The sequence below is a fragment of the Pristiophorus japonicus genome, chromosome 10 (assembly GCF_044704955.1).
Source record: "Pristiophorus japonicus isolate sPriJap1 chromosome 10, sPriJap1.hap1, whole genome shotgun sequence".
NCBI classification, from domain to species: Eukaryota; Metazoa; Chordata; class Chondrichthyes; family Pristiophoridae; genus Pristiophorus; species Pristiophorus japonicus.
The window spans coordinates 169,245,359-169,256,802 of NC_091986.1; the positions used below are offsets into that span (position 1 = coordinate 169,245,359).

Genomic DNA, 11,444 nt, shown 5'->3' on the forward strand with positions numbered 1-11,444 from the left:
CAACTTGTTTGAACAAAGTAGGTTTCGCACCCGATCAAAAGCCCGTTCCTGACAATCCCCCAAAACCAATCGCAATCCTTACGCAGGAGCACGTGTAGCGGCTCCAACAACGTGCTCAAGTTCGGCAGAAAGTTCCCGCAATAGTTCAACAGTCCCAGGAATGAACGCAACTCCAATGTGTTGCAGGGCCTGGGTGCTCGTCGAATCGCCTCTGTTTTGGATTCGGCGGGCCGAATCCCATCTGCAGCAACCCTCCTGCCCAGAAACTCAACCTCAGGAGCTAAGAACAAACATTTAGACTTTTTGAGTCGCAGGTCTACCCGGTCCAGTCGGTGTAGCACCTCCTCCAGGATGTGGAGGTATTCCTCAGGGTCTCGACCTGTGATGAGGATGTCGTCCTGAAATACGATCGTTCCAGGAATGGATTTAAGCAGGCTTTCCATGCTTCGTTGAAAAATCACGGCCGCTGATCGAATGCCAAACGGGCACCTGTTATAAACGAACAGTCCCTTGTGCGTGGTGATGGTGGTCAGTAGTTTAGATTCGTTGGCCAGTTCCTGGGTCATATAGGCTGAAGTGAGGTCCAACTTGGTGAACAGCTTGCCGCCTGCCAGCGTGGAGAAAAGGTCCTCCGCTCTCGGGAGCGGGCATTGATCTTGTAGGGACACTCGATTGATGGTGGCCTTGTAGTCTTCACAGATCCTGACAGAGCCATCTGCTTTTAGTACGGGAACGATGGGGCTCGCCCAGTTGCTGAATTCGACAGGCTAGATGATGCCCTCTCTCTACAGCCAGTCCAATTCGCTCTCGATCTTTTCCCGCATCACATACGGCACTGCTCTGGCTTTGTGGTGCACTGACCTGGCGTCCGGGGTGATGTGTATCACTACTTTAGTGCTTTTGAAAGTCCCGACGCCAGGTTGGAATAGTGAATTGAATTGGCGTAGGACTTGTGAGCATGAACTTCGCTCCACAGATGACATTGCGTGAACATCCCCCCATTTCCAGTTCATCTCAGCGAACCAGCTCCTCCCCAACAGTGCGGGACCATTGCCCGGGACAATCCAGAGCGACAGCCGATTCACTAACCCATTGTGTGTGACAGTCAACATTGCACTGCCTAGCACCGGAATGATTTATTTCGTCTAAGTCCGTAATTGTGTGTCAACACGTGCTAATTTGGGTCTACTGGCTTTAAGTGGCCATAGCTTCTCAAATTGCTGAACGCCCATGAATGACTGGTTGGCCCCAGTGTCCAGCTCCATGCGTACAGGGATACTGTTTAATAAAACCCTCATCATCATTGGTGGCGTTTTGGTGTATGAACTGTGAATATTCGCCACATGGACCCGCTGCACCTCGGCGTCCATCGATTTGCCCCAAAGGTCATCCGCCTCATATATTAGTCTGGTTGCAGGCTTCCTGCACATTCGAGCTAAGTGGCCACTGAGATTGCAGTTCCTGCAGACAAACTGTTGAAATCTGCAAGATTTAGCTGAGTGTTTTCCCCCACACCTCCAGCATGAGGTAAAGTTTCCATTGTTGGGAACAAAAGGGCTGAAGCCAGGCATTCCACGCTGACTGTCCCTTTGACTGCTCTTAAGTACCCTATTAGTGGGTATCAATGGCGCCATCCAGGGCCGCATTGTCCACTGTGATAGCGTGAATGTCCGTTCAGCCTGCCATTGTCTCTGTTGAAGTCCTGCTCTGGGGTCTATTGCTTCGGACTGCCCCTGCCTGCCTGCGGGGCTCTGAGTCGCATTAATGATATTGACTCCCTGATCCATCGCCACGTTAGAGGCAGAATTGCGCGTGTATATTATTTTCATCTCTTCCTCCCCCGCCATGAAAGTTTGAGCCATCAACGCCGCCGCTTCCAAGGTCAAATCCTTGGTCCAATTAATTTGCAGAAAATTCCCGCATGACCGATGCCCTCGATAAAGAAGTCCCTTAGCATCTCCCCCCTGCAGGCGTCTGTGAACTTACAGAGCCTGGCCAAATGCCAGAGGTCCGCTACGAAGTCCGATATGCTCTGTCCTTCATGACGTCGGTGGGTGTAGAATCTGTGTCGGGCCATATGTATGCTACTTGCCAGTTTAAGAACATAAGAATTAGGAACAGGAGTAGGCCATCTAGCCCCTCGAGCCTGCTCCGCCATTCAACAAGATCATGGCTAATCTGGCCGTGGACTCAGCTCTACTTACCCGCCCGCTCCCCATATTTCTTTTTTTTTTAAGCCGACTGCACCTGGTATTCCCAGGTGGTCTCCCATCCAAGTATTAACCAGGCCTGACTCTGCTTAGCTTCTGAGATCAAATGAGATCGGGCGTTGTCAGACTAGTGTAGTTTGAGGTGCTCCCCAATCAATTTGCTAAGTTCTTCAAAGGTTTTGTCCGCCGGCGTTTCAGGTGCTAGTAAGTCCTTCATGAGCGCGTAAGTCTTTGGTCCGCAGCTGGTCAAGAGATGAGCCCTTCGCTTGTTGGCCACTGCATCCCCCAGCCAATCTTTTGTACAAAGCTTTGCTGAAGCCTCTCAACAAAATCGTCCCAGTCTTCCCCAAACACAGTACCGTTCCTCTGTGCTACCGGTGGCCATTCTTGTGGGTCGTGAATTCCCGTTTCTCATCGCCAATGTAAAGTCCTTACTCCACAGTATGAAACCACACGAGGCACCTTCTGGGGACAAGGTCACTCTATGAACTGAACTCTTTATTCACAGGACTCCAAAGACAGTGACCCTGCGTGGGACCTCCCTTTTTATACCTGAGTGATCAGGTAAGGAGTGTCTCTCAGAAGTTCACCCCTTGTGGTCAAGGTGTGCATCTAGGTTGAGTGTATACAGTAATACAGTGGTGTTACATTGTGGTTACATACATGACACCTCTGATTCCCCCACCCCAACGAGGCCTCTGATTCCCCCACCCCACGAGGCCTCTGATTACCGCCGATCTCCCCCCCCCGACCCCCACAAGACCGGTGATCCCTCCCCACGAGAGCTCTGATCCACCCCCCATCCCACAATACCTTTAATTTCAGCCCTCCCACCCCCACACCACAGTGGCCTCCGATTTAGAAACATAGAAACATAGAAAATAGGTGCAGGAGTAGGCCATTCGGCCCTTCTAGCCTGCACCGCCATTCAATGAGTTCATGGCTGAACATGAAACTTCAGTACCCCCTTCCTGCTTTCTCGCCATACCCCTTGATCCCCCGAGTAGTAAGGACTTCATCTAACTCCCTTTTGAATATATTTAGTGAATTGGCCTCAACTACTTTCTGTGGTAGAGAATTCCACAGGTTCACCACTCTCTGGGTGAAGAAGTTTCTCCTCATCTCGGTCCTAAATGGCTTACCCCTTATCCTCAGACTGTGACCCCTGGTTCTGGACTTCCCCAACATTGGGAACATTCTTTCTGCATCTAACCTGTCTAAACCCGTCAGAATTTTAAACGTTTCTATGAGATCCCCTCTCATTCTTCTGAACTCCAGTGAATACAAGCCCAGTTGATCCAATCTTTCTTGATAGGTCAGTCCCGCCATCCCGGGAATCAGTCTGGTGAACCTTCGCTGCACTCCCTCAATAGCAAGAATGTCCTTCCTCAAGTTAGGAGACCAAAACTGTACACAATACTCCAGGTGTGGCCTCACCAAGGCCCTGTACAACTGTAGCAACACCTCCCTGCCCCTGTATTCAAATCCCCTCGCTATGAAGGCCAACATGCCATTTGCTTTCTTAACCGCCTGCTGTACCTGCATGCCAACCTTCAATGACTGATGTACCATGACACCCAGGTCTCGTTGCACCTTCCCTTTTCCTAATCTGTCACCATTCAGATAATAGTCTGTCTCTCTGTTTTTACCACCAAAGTGGATAACCTCACATTTATCCACATTATACTTCATCTGCCATGCATTTGCCCACTCACCTAACCTATCCAAGTCACTCTGCAGCCTAATAGCATCCTCCTCGCAGCTCACACTGCCACCCAACTTAGTATCATCTGCAAATTTGGAGATACTGCATTTAATCCCCTCGTCTAAATCATTAATGTACAATGTAAACAGCTGGGGCCCCAGCACAGAACCTTGCGGCACTCCACTAGTCACTGCCTGCCATTCTGAAAAGTACCCGTTTACTCCTACTCTTTGCTTCCTGTCTGACAACCAGTTCTCAATCCACATCAGCACACTACCCCCAATCCCATGTGCTTTAACTTTGCACATTAATCTCTTGTGTGGGACCTTGTCGAAAGCCTTCTGAAAGTCCAAATATACCACATCAACTGGTTCTCCTTTGTCCACTTTATTGGAAACATCCTCAAAAAATTCCAGAAGATTTGTCAAGCATGATTTCCCTTTCACAAATCCATGCTGACTTGGACCTATCATGTCACCATTTTCCAGATGCACTGCTATGACATCCTTAATAATTGATTCCATCATTTTACCCACTACTGAGGTCAGGCTGACCGGTCTATAATTCCCTGTTTTCTCTCTCCCTCCTTTTTTAAAAAGTGGGGTTACATTGGCTACCCTCCACTCCATAGGAACTGATCCAGAGTCAATGGAATGTTGGAAAATGACTGTCAATGCATCCGCTATTTCCAAGGCCACCTCCTTAAGTACTCTAGGATGCAATCCATCAGGCCCTGGGGATTTATCGGCCTTCAATCCCATCAATTTCCCCAACACAATTTCCCGACTAATAAAGATTTCCCTCAGTTCCCCCTCCTTACTAGACCCTCTGACCCCTTTTGTATCCGGAAGGTTGTTTGTATCCTCCTTAGTGAATACCGAACCAAAGTACTTGTTCAATTGGTCCGCCATTTCTTTGTTCCCCGTTATGACTTCCCCTGATTCTGACTGCAGTGGACCTACGTTTGTCTTCACCAACCTTTTTCTCTTTACATACCTATAGAAACTTTTGCAATCCGCCTTAATGTTCCCTGCAAGCTTCTTCTCGTACTCCATTTTCCCTGTCCTAATCAAACCCTTTGTCCTCCTCTGCTGAGTTCTAAATTTCTCCCAGTCCCCAGGTTCGCTGCTATTTCTGGCCAATTTGTATGCCACTTCCTTGGCTTTAATACTATCCCTGATTTCCCTAGATAGCCACGGTTGAGCCACCTTTCCCTTTTTATTTTTACGCCAGACAGGAATGTACAATTGTTGTACTTCATCCATGCGGTCTCTAAATGTCTTCCCCACCACCCCATGCTCTGCTCCTCCGACCCCTCTTCCACTTCTCTGGCCGCCGGCAGTGCTGGTCCCAGCCGCCGATCCTTCTCAGACCCCCGGTGCTGGTCCCAGCTCCTGATCCTCCTTAGAACCTCCCTCCTCATCCACCCAGTGCTGCTCTGGCCTCCCCCTGACCCCCATGTGATCTCTCCCTCCTTCCTCTCTGCGGCCTCTCAATCTGCCTGGCTGCAGGTGGGAAACAGAGGCTTCCCATGGAACTGTGTTCCTGCTGTTAAAATTAGCTAGTCCAAGTCCTAATCTGGCAGGCCGTGACAGGTGATTTATCATTTTCAAATGCTTCCATGACCATCAACAAGTCTGGGGGCTGCGCCACCATCAACAAGTTTGCAGGCTGCGCCATTTCCGCCCCCCTGGTGGGCAATGGTAGCCGACTGAGAGCATCCGCACAGTTCTCGGTGCCTGGCCTGTGGCAGATGGTATAGTTATATGCTGATAGCGCGAGTGCCCGCCTTTGTATGCGGGCTGAGGCATTAGTATTTATCCCCTTGTTTTCAGTGAACCGGGATGTGAGGGGCTTGTGTTCGGTTTCCAGCTCAAATTTGAGGCCAAGCAGGTACCGATGCATTTTCTTTACCCCAAACACACATGCTAATGCCTCGTTCTCAATCATACGGTTGGCCCTCTCGGCCTTAGACAAGCTCCTGGAAGCATAGGCGACAAGTTGCAACTTCCCCGCAACATTAGCTTGTTGTAATACACACCCGAATCTGTACGACGACGCAACACATGCTAGCACAAGTCTCTTACACGGGTTATACAATAGAAGCAGCTTGTTGGAGCATAAAATGTTCCTGGCTTTCTCAAAAGCAATTACTTGGTTTTTTTCCTCATACCCAATTCTCACCTTTGCGCAATAACACATGTAGGCGCTCTAAAAGTGTGTTTAACCCCGGTAGGAAGTTACCAAAGTAGTTGAGGAGTCCCAGGAACGACCGCAGCTCCGTGACATTCTGTGGCCTGGGTGCGTTCCTGATAGCCTCTGTCTTGGCATCTGTGGGCCGAATGCCATCCACCGCGATCTTTCTCCCCAAAAACTCCACTTCTGTTGCAATGAAGACGCATTTCAAGCTCATCAGCCGCAGCCCTACGCGATCCAGTCGCTGGAAGACCTCCTCCAGGCTTTGTAGGTGCGCGGCGGTGTCCCAACCTGTGACCAATATGTCGTCCTGAAAGACCACCGTGTGTGGTACCGACTTAAGTAGGCTCTCCATGTTTCTCTGGAAGATCGCTGCAGCCGACCGAATTCCAAACGGGTATCTGTTGTAAATGAACAGTCCCTTGTGCATGTTGATGCAGGTGAGGCCCTTCGAAGATTTCTCCAGCTCCTGCGTCATGTAGGCCAAAATCAGGTCAAGCTTGGTGAACGTCTTGCCTCCTGCCAGCGTTGCAAATAGGTCGGCTGCCTTAGGTAGCGGATATTGGTCCTGTAGCGAGAAACGATTAATAGTTACTTTTGAGTATTGGAACAATCGGGCTGGCCCACTCGCTGAATTCCACTGAGGAGATGATGCCCTCGCATTGCAGACTGTCCAGCTCAATTTCCACTTTCTCCCTCATCATGTGAGGTACCGCTCGGGCCTTGCGGTGAATGGGTCGTGCCTCTGGGACCAAGTGGATCCGCACCTTCGCCCTGGAAAAGTTTCCAATGCCTGGCTCAAAATTAGTTAAGAACCTGGGTACATGAGGCCTCATCGACATGTGATAGCGCTCGGATGTCATCCCAGTTCCAGCGGATTTTGCCCAGCCAGCTCCTTCCAAGCAGTTTGGGCCATCACCCGGGACAATCCAGAGTGGCAGTTCATGCACCGTGCCCTCGTAGGTGAACTCACTCTAACTTCAGGCTCTTTGTTTTCCTGACTCGGACTCAGACTTACATTTCTGATTTTCTCTTGGATTTGTTTCCAGTACATTAGATGTAGGATTTGCTACAGGTATATCAAAACTATCTGATGAATCAGAAATAATTGAATCATTCCCACCTTCAACTCCTTCCATACCTGTAGGTAAAATATGATCAATATGAACAAACCTAACCTGTCCATTATCAAACATCTTGATCAAATATGTGCGAGGACCACATATCTTCACCACTCTTCCTTGTAACCACTTTAACCATTTATGGTGATGGTTCTTCATTCTCACCTTCTGGTTTAATTTCACACTTCTATCTTTTACTCTACCTCTATCATGATTCTCTTTTTGTCTTAATTGTGTCTCTTCTACAGACTGTGCCAAATTTGGTTTTAACAACGAGAATCTGGTTCGTGGCTGTTGTTTGAGAAACAACTCTGCTGGTGTTCTATCAGTAGTTGTATGAGGAGTATTACGATATGTAAATCAGAAAATTAGTCAATTTGTGATCCAATGACAACTGTTGTTTCCTTGGATTTGGATCTAATATTTGTTTTATGAGGGCACATTTTACAATTTATACAGTGCGCTCTGCTGCACCATTCGAGGCAGGATGATATGGTGGAACCTTGTTTTGTTTCACACCATTTTTGCTCGTGAACTGTGCAAATTCTTCTGAGCAAAATTGTGGTCCATTATCCGAAACAATTTCTTCTGGGTGGCTAAATGAAGAAAATAATCTTCGTAAAATGTCCAATGTTTTACTTGTTGTCATTTTCCACATTGGAAACACCTCAACCCACTTCGAATGGCTATCAATCACAATGAACAATTGTTGTCCTTCGAACTCAGCAAAATCAATATGAAGCCTTTGCCACATCATGGGAGGCCATTTCCATGGCTGTAATGGTACTGATGGTGGTTGCTTGCTTACCGATTGATATGTCGTACACTGACTCACGATGTACTCTATATCTTTATCAAGATCTGGCCACCATAAATAACTGCGTGCAAAACTCTTGGTCAAGCACATTCCCAGGTGCTGGTCATGGAGGTCTCCTAATAATTTGGACCTGAATTTATTGGTATAACCACTCTTGCACATGATACAATCTTTATTGACTGATAATTCATTCCTTCGAATGAAGAATGGATGAATATCTTCGTCTCTTACATGGTTTGGCAATCCATTCTTCATACACCTTTGACATCACTGGGTCACATTTGGTTGCTCTACCAATCTCTTCAGCTGTAACTGGCAGTTCATCAATGTATGAAAAATAAAACACTTCTTCCCTATACTTACGGGTGTAACTTGTGATGGGACACGCAATCTAAACATTGCATCAGCATTACTGTGATCAGCTGATCATCTGTATTCAATATCATATGTATATGCTGACAAAATCAAAGCCCATCTCTGCATTCGGGCTGCAGCTAATGTTGGAACTGGGGACTTTGGATGGAGGATTGCTGTCAGGGGCTTATGGTCCGTAACGATGGTAAACTTACGACCATATAAGTATTTGTGGAACTTCTTGACCCCAAAAATTAATACCAAAGCTTCCCTTTCAATTTGCGCATAATTACTCTCACTGGCACTGAGAGTGCATGAAGCAAAAGCAATTGGTCTCTCCTCCCCACTACATGATACATGAGAGATCACTGCCCCAACTCCATATGGAGAGGCATCACATTCTAGCTTAATCTCCTTAGATATGTCATAATGAACTAACATGGCGCTCTCTACCAATTTGCTTTTACACTCCTTGAATGCTGTATCGCATTCTTTTGACCACTTCCAATGGACCTGTTTTTTTCAATAGTTCATTCAGTGGATGTAATACTGTAGCCAAATTTGGTAGGAACTTCCCATAATAGTTCAAAAGACCCAAGAATGAAGTTCAGTGACATTCCTGGGAGTGGGTGCATTTCTAATTGCATCCAATTTTTCCATGGTTGGATGTAAACCATCTTTGTCTACTCTGTACCCTTAGTACTCCACTGAGTTTTTAAATAACTCACACTTCCGAGCAGACACTCGTGCTTCTCTAGCCGTTTGAGGACTTCATTCAATATTTTATGAATTTGCCTATTTAGCGCTGAAATTAGTATGTCATCCAAATAACATACTACCCTTCAATACCTTGCAAAATCTGATTCATCACCCCTTGGAATATGGCAGGAGCAGAAGAAATTCCAAATGGTAACCTATTAAATTGATACAGGCCTAGATGAGTATTTATAGTCAAGCATGACTTGGATTCCTCATCTAGTTCAAGCTGGAAGTAAGCATTCGTAAGATCCAGTTTTGAGAAAATCTGACCACCTGTCAGTGTTGTGAACAAATCTTCTATATTCGGCAATGTATTGGGGACATTACCCTCTAGAGCCTGGTTTATGGTTACTTTATAATCACCACACAATCTTACCTTACCATCGGACTTAGGTACAACAACAATGGGTGTAGCCCAATTACATCGATCTATCTTACAAATAATGTTCTCAGTCTCTAGTCTTTTGAGTTCTTGCTCAACTTTCTCCTTGAGTGCATATGGTATGGAATGTGGCTTATAGTAAACTGATCTAGCGTCCTTCTGTACCCTGACACTCGCCTTGAATCGGACTGCCCTTTTCGCAGAACACCTTCGGATACTTCTTGATATCATCCGCTTCCACACTGAAAATCTCACTCCAATCCAGCTTCAGTGATCTCAACCAATTTCTTCCTAGTAAGGCAGGCTTGTCTCCTTTCACTACTATTAGAGGCAAGTTCTGAAATTGATCCTTATATTTCACCGGTACGGTGATACGACCTCCTACCACAGGAATTTTCTCTCCCGAGTAGCCTCGCAGCTTTATCTTGGATTTCTCCAATGGGAAATCATGCAATTTGTTGAGGTATAGCGACTCTGGTACTACACTCACGGATACACCCGTGTCGATTTCCATTGGTATCTTGAATTCCGCAACATCTATGTGGATTTTGATACTTTTTGAATCGCTGTCCGTTAACCTCGTGCTCCTGATGACGTGTAACTCTAACATTCCCTCGTCCTGTTGTTGTTCTTCCATACTATGTAGTCTCTGGGGATTTCTACTCATAGCTATAAAAGCTGATTTACCCTTCAGTCGGCATGCCTTCGTAAAATGCCCAGTCATTCTGCAGAAGAAACACTCTGCCTTCACATATCGACAACTTTGAGCAATGTGTTGTCCCAGGCACCTCTAGCATGACTTTGGTGCTCTATTAGAATTTCCAGTTTCTGAGACTTTGGGCCCCCACCGCCTTTTACTTTGAATCTGCAGGCGATTTACCTCAGTTGACTGACGACCGTAATTATTATGAAATTCTCGGGAATATTGATCGGCCATGCCCATCGACCTCACTGTCTGACAAGCAATCTCAAAAATCAAGTCAATAACTTTCTTCTGATCGCATCATTTTTCACCCCACAAACAAAACGATCCCGTAATGCTCGGTTTTGAAAGTTTCTGAAATTACAGTGAATAAATAGCTTTTTTAATGCTACAATGTAATCACTGATATTTTCATCAGCCTTTTGATTTCGTATACCGAAATGATAGCTTTCAACAATTTCTAACGGCTTGGGGTTATAGTGCTGCTCCAGCTTCATTAAAATCTCTTTAAGCATTGTGTCCTTTGTCTCGTCAGGCACAAGCAGGTTTACAAGGGTTTCATACAATGTCGGACCCATCTCTGGTCAGAACATAGCTCGCTTCTGTTCCAATATTGCCCGATTCTGGACTGCATTCTCTGGAACTTCGATTATGTTATTTGCAGTGAAATACATTTCTAGCCGAGCCATATATGCTTTAAAACATTCCCGGTCGTGTCTATATTCACCCAAATGTTCCATTACACCTGCGGATGCTGCCATTTAATTTCTAGCTGTTCGCACAGTGTGCTGTATTTTACCTCAGATTTTGTAGCTTTTTCCAAAGGCAAAGAAGCTCCCAAAGTCTCTCTGTCGGCTGGCTGCATCCTTCATCAACAAAATGTCAGCTTTAAAATCATCCGAAAAATCCCATCTCGCCGCCAAATGTGATATAGTCACAGAGCACAGCACACACACAGCTTCTAACATGGCAGACAGCTCCATTAGAAACCTCCGGAACATGCCTGGTTCTGTTTATTATTAACTCTAATTGCAGTACACAATATGTCCACATCCACAGTGTGGAGCTACAAACATTACAAGCTTACAGACATTACAGAGAGCCAACAAGAAAGCAATTAGGGAAAGCAAAGCACAATTGTACAATGGCTCTCTTCAGGTCTTTTCCTTCCTTCACCTCTCTCCGGTCCCCTCAGAA

At 46.4% G+C, this 11,444-nt stretch overlaps 1 pseudogene; it reads right to left on the minus strand.

The window, feature by feature from the left end:
• Positions 1-2,235: 2,235 nt before the first annotated feature.
• Positions 2,236-2,351, minus strand: LOC139275395 (5S ribosomal RNA; annotated as a pseudogene).
• Positions 2,352-11,444: the final 9,093 nt, after the last annotated feature.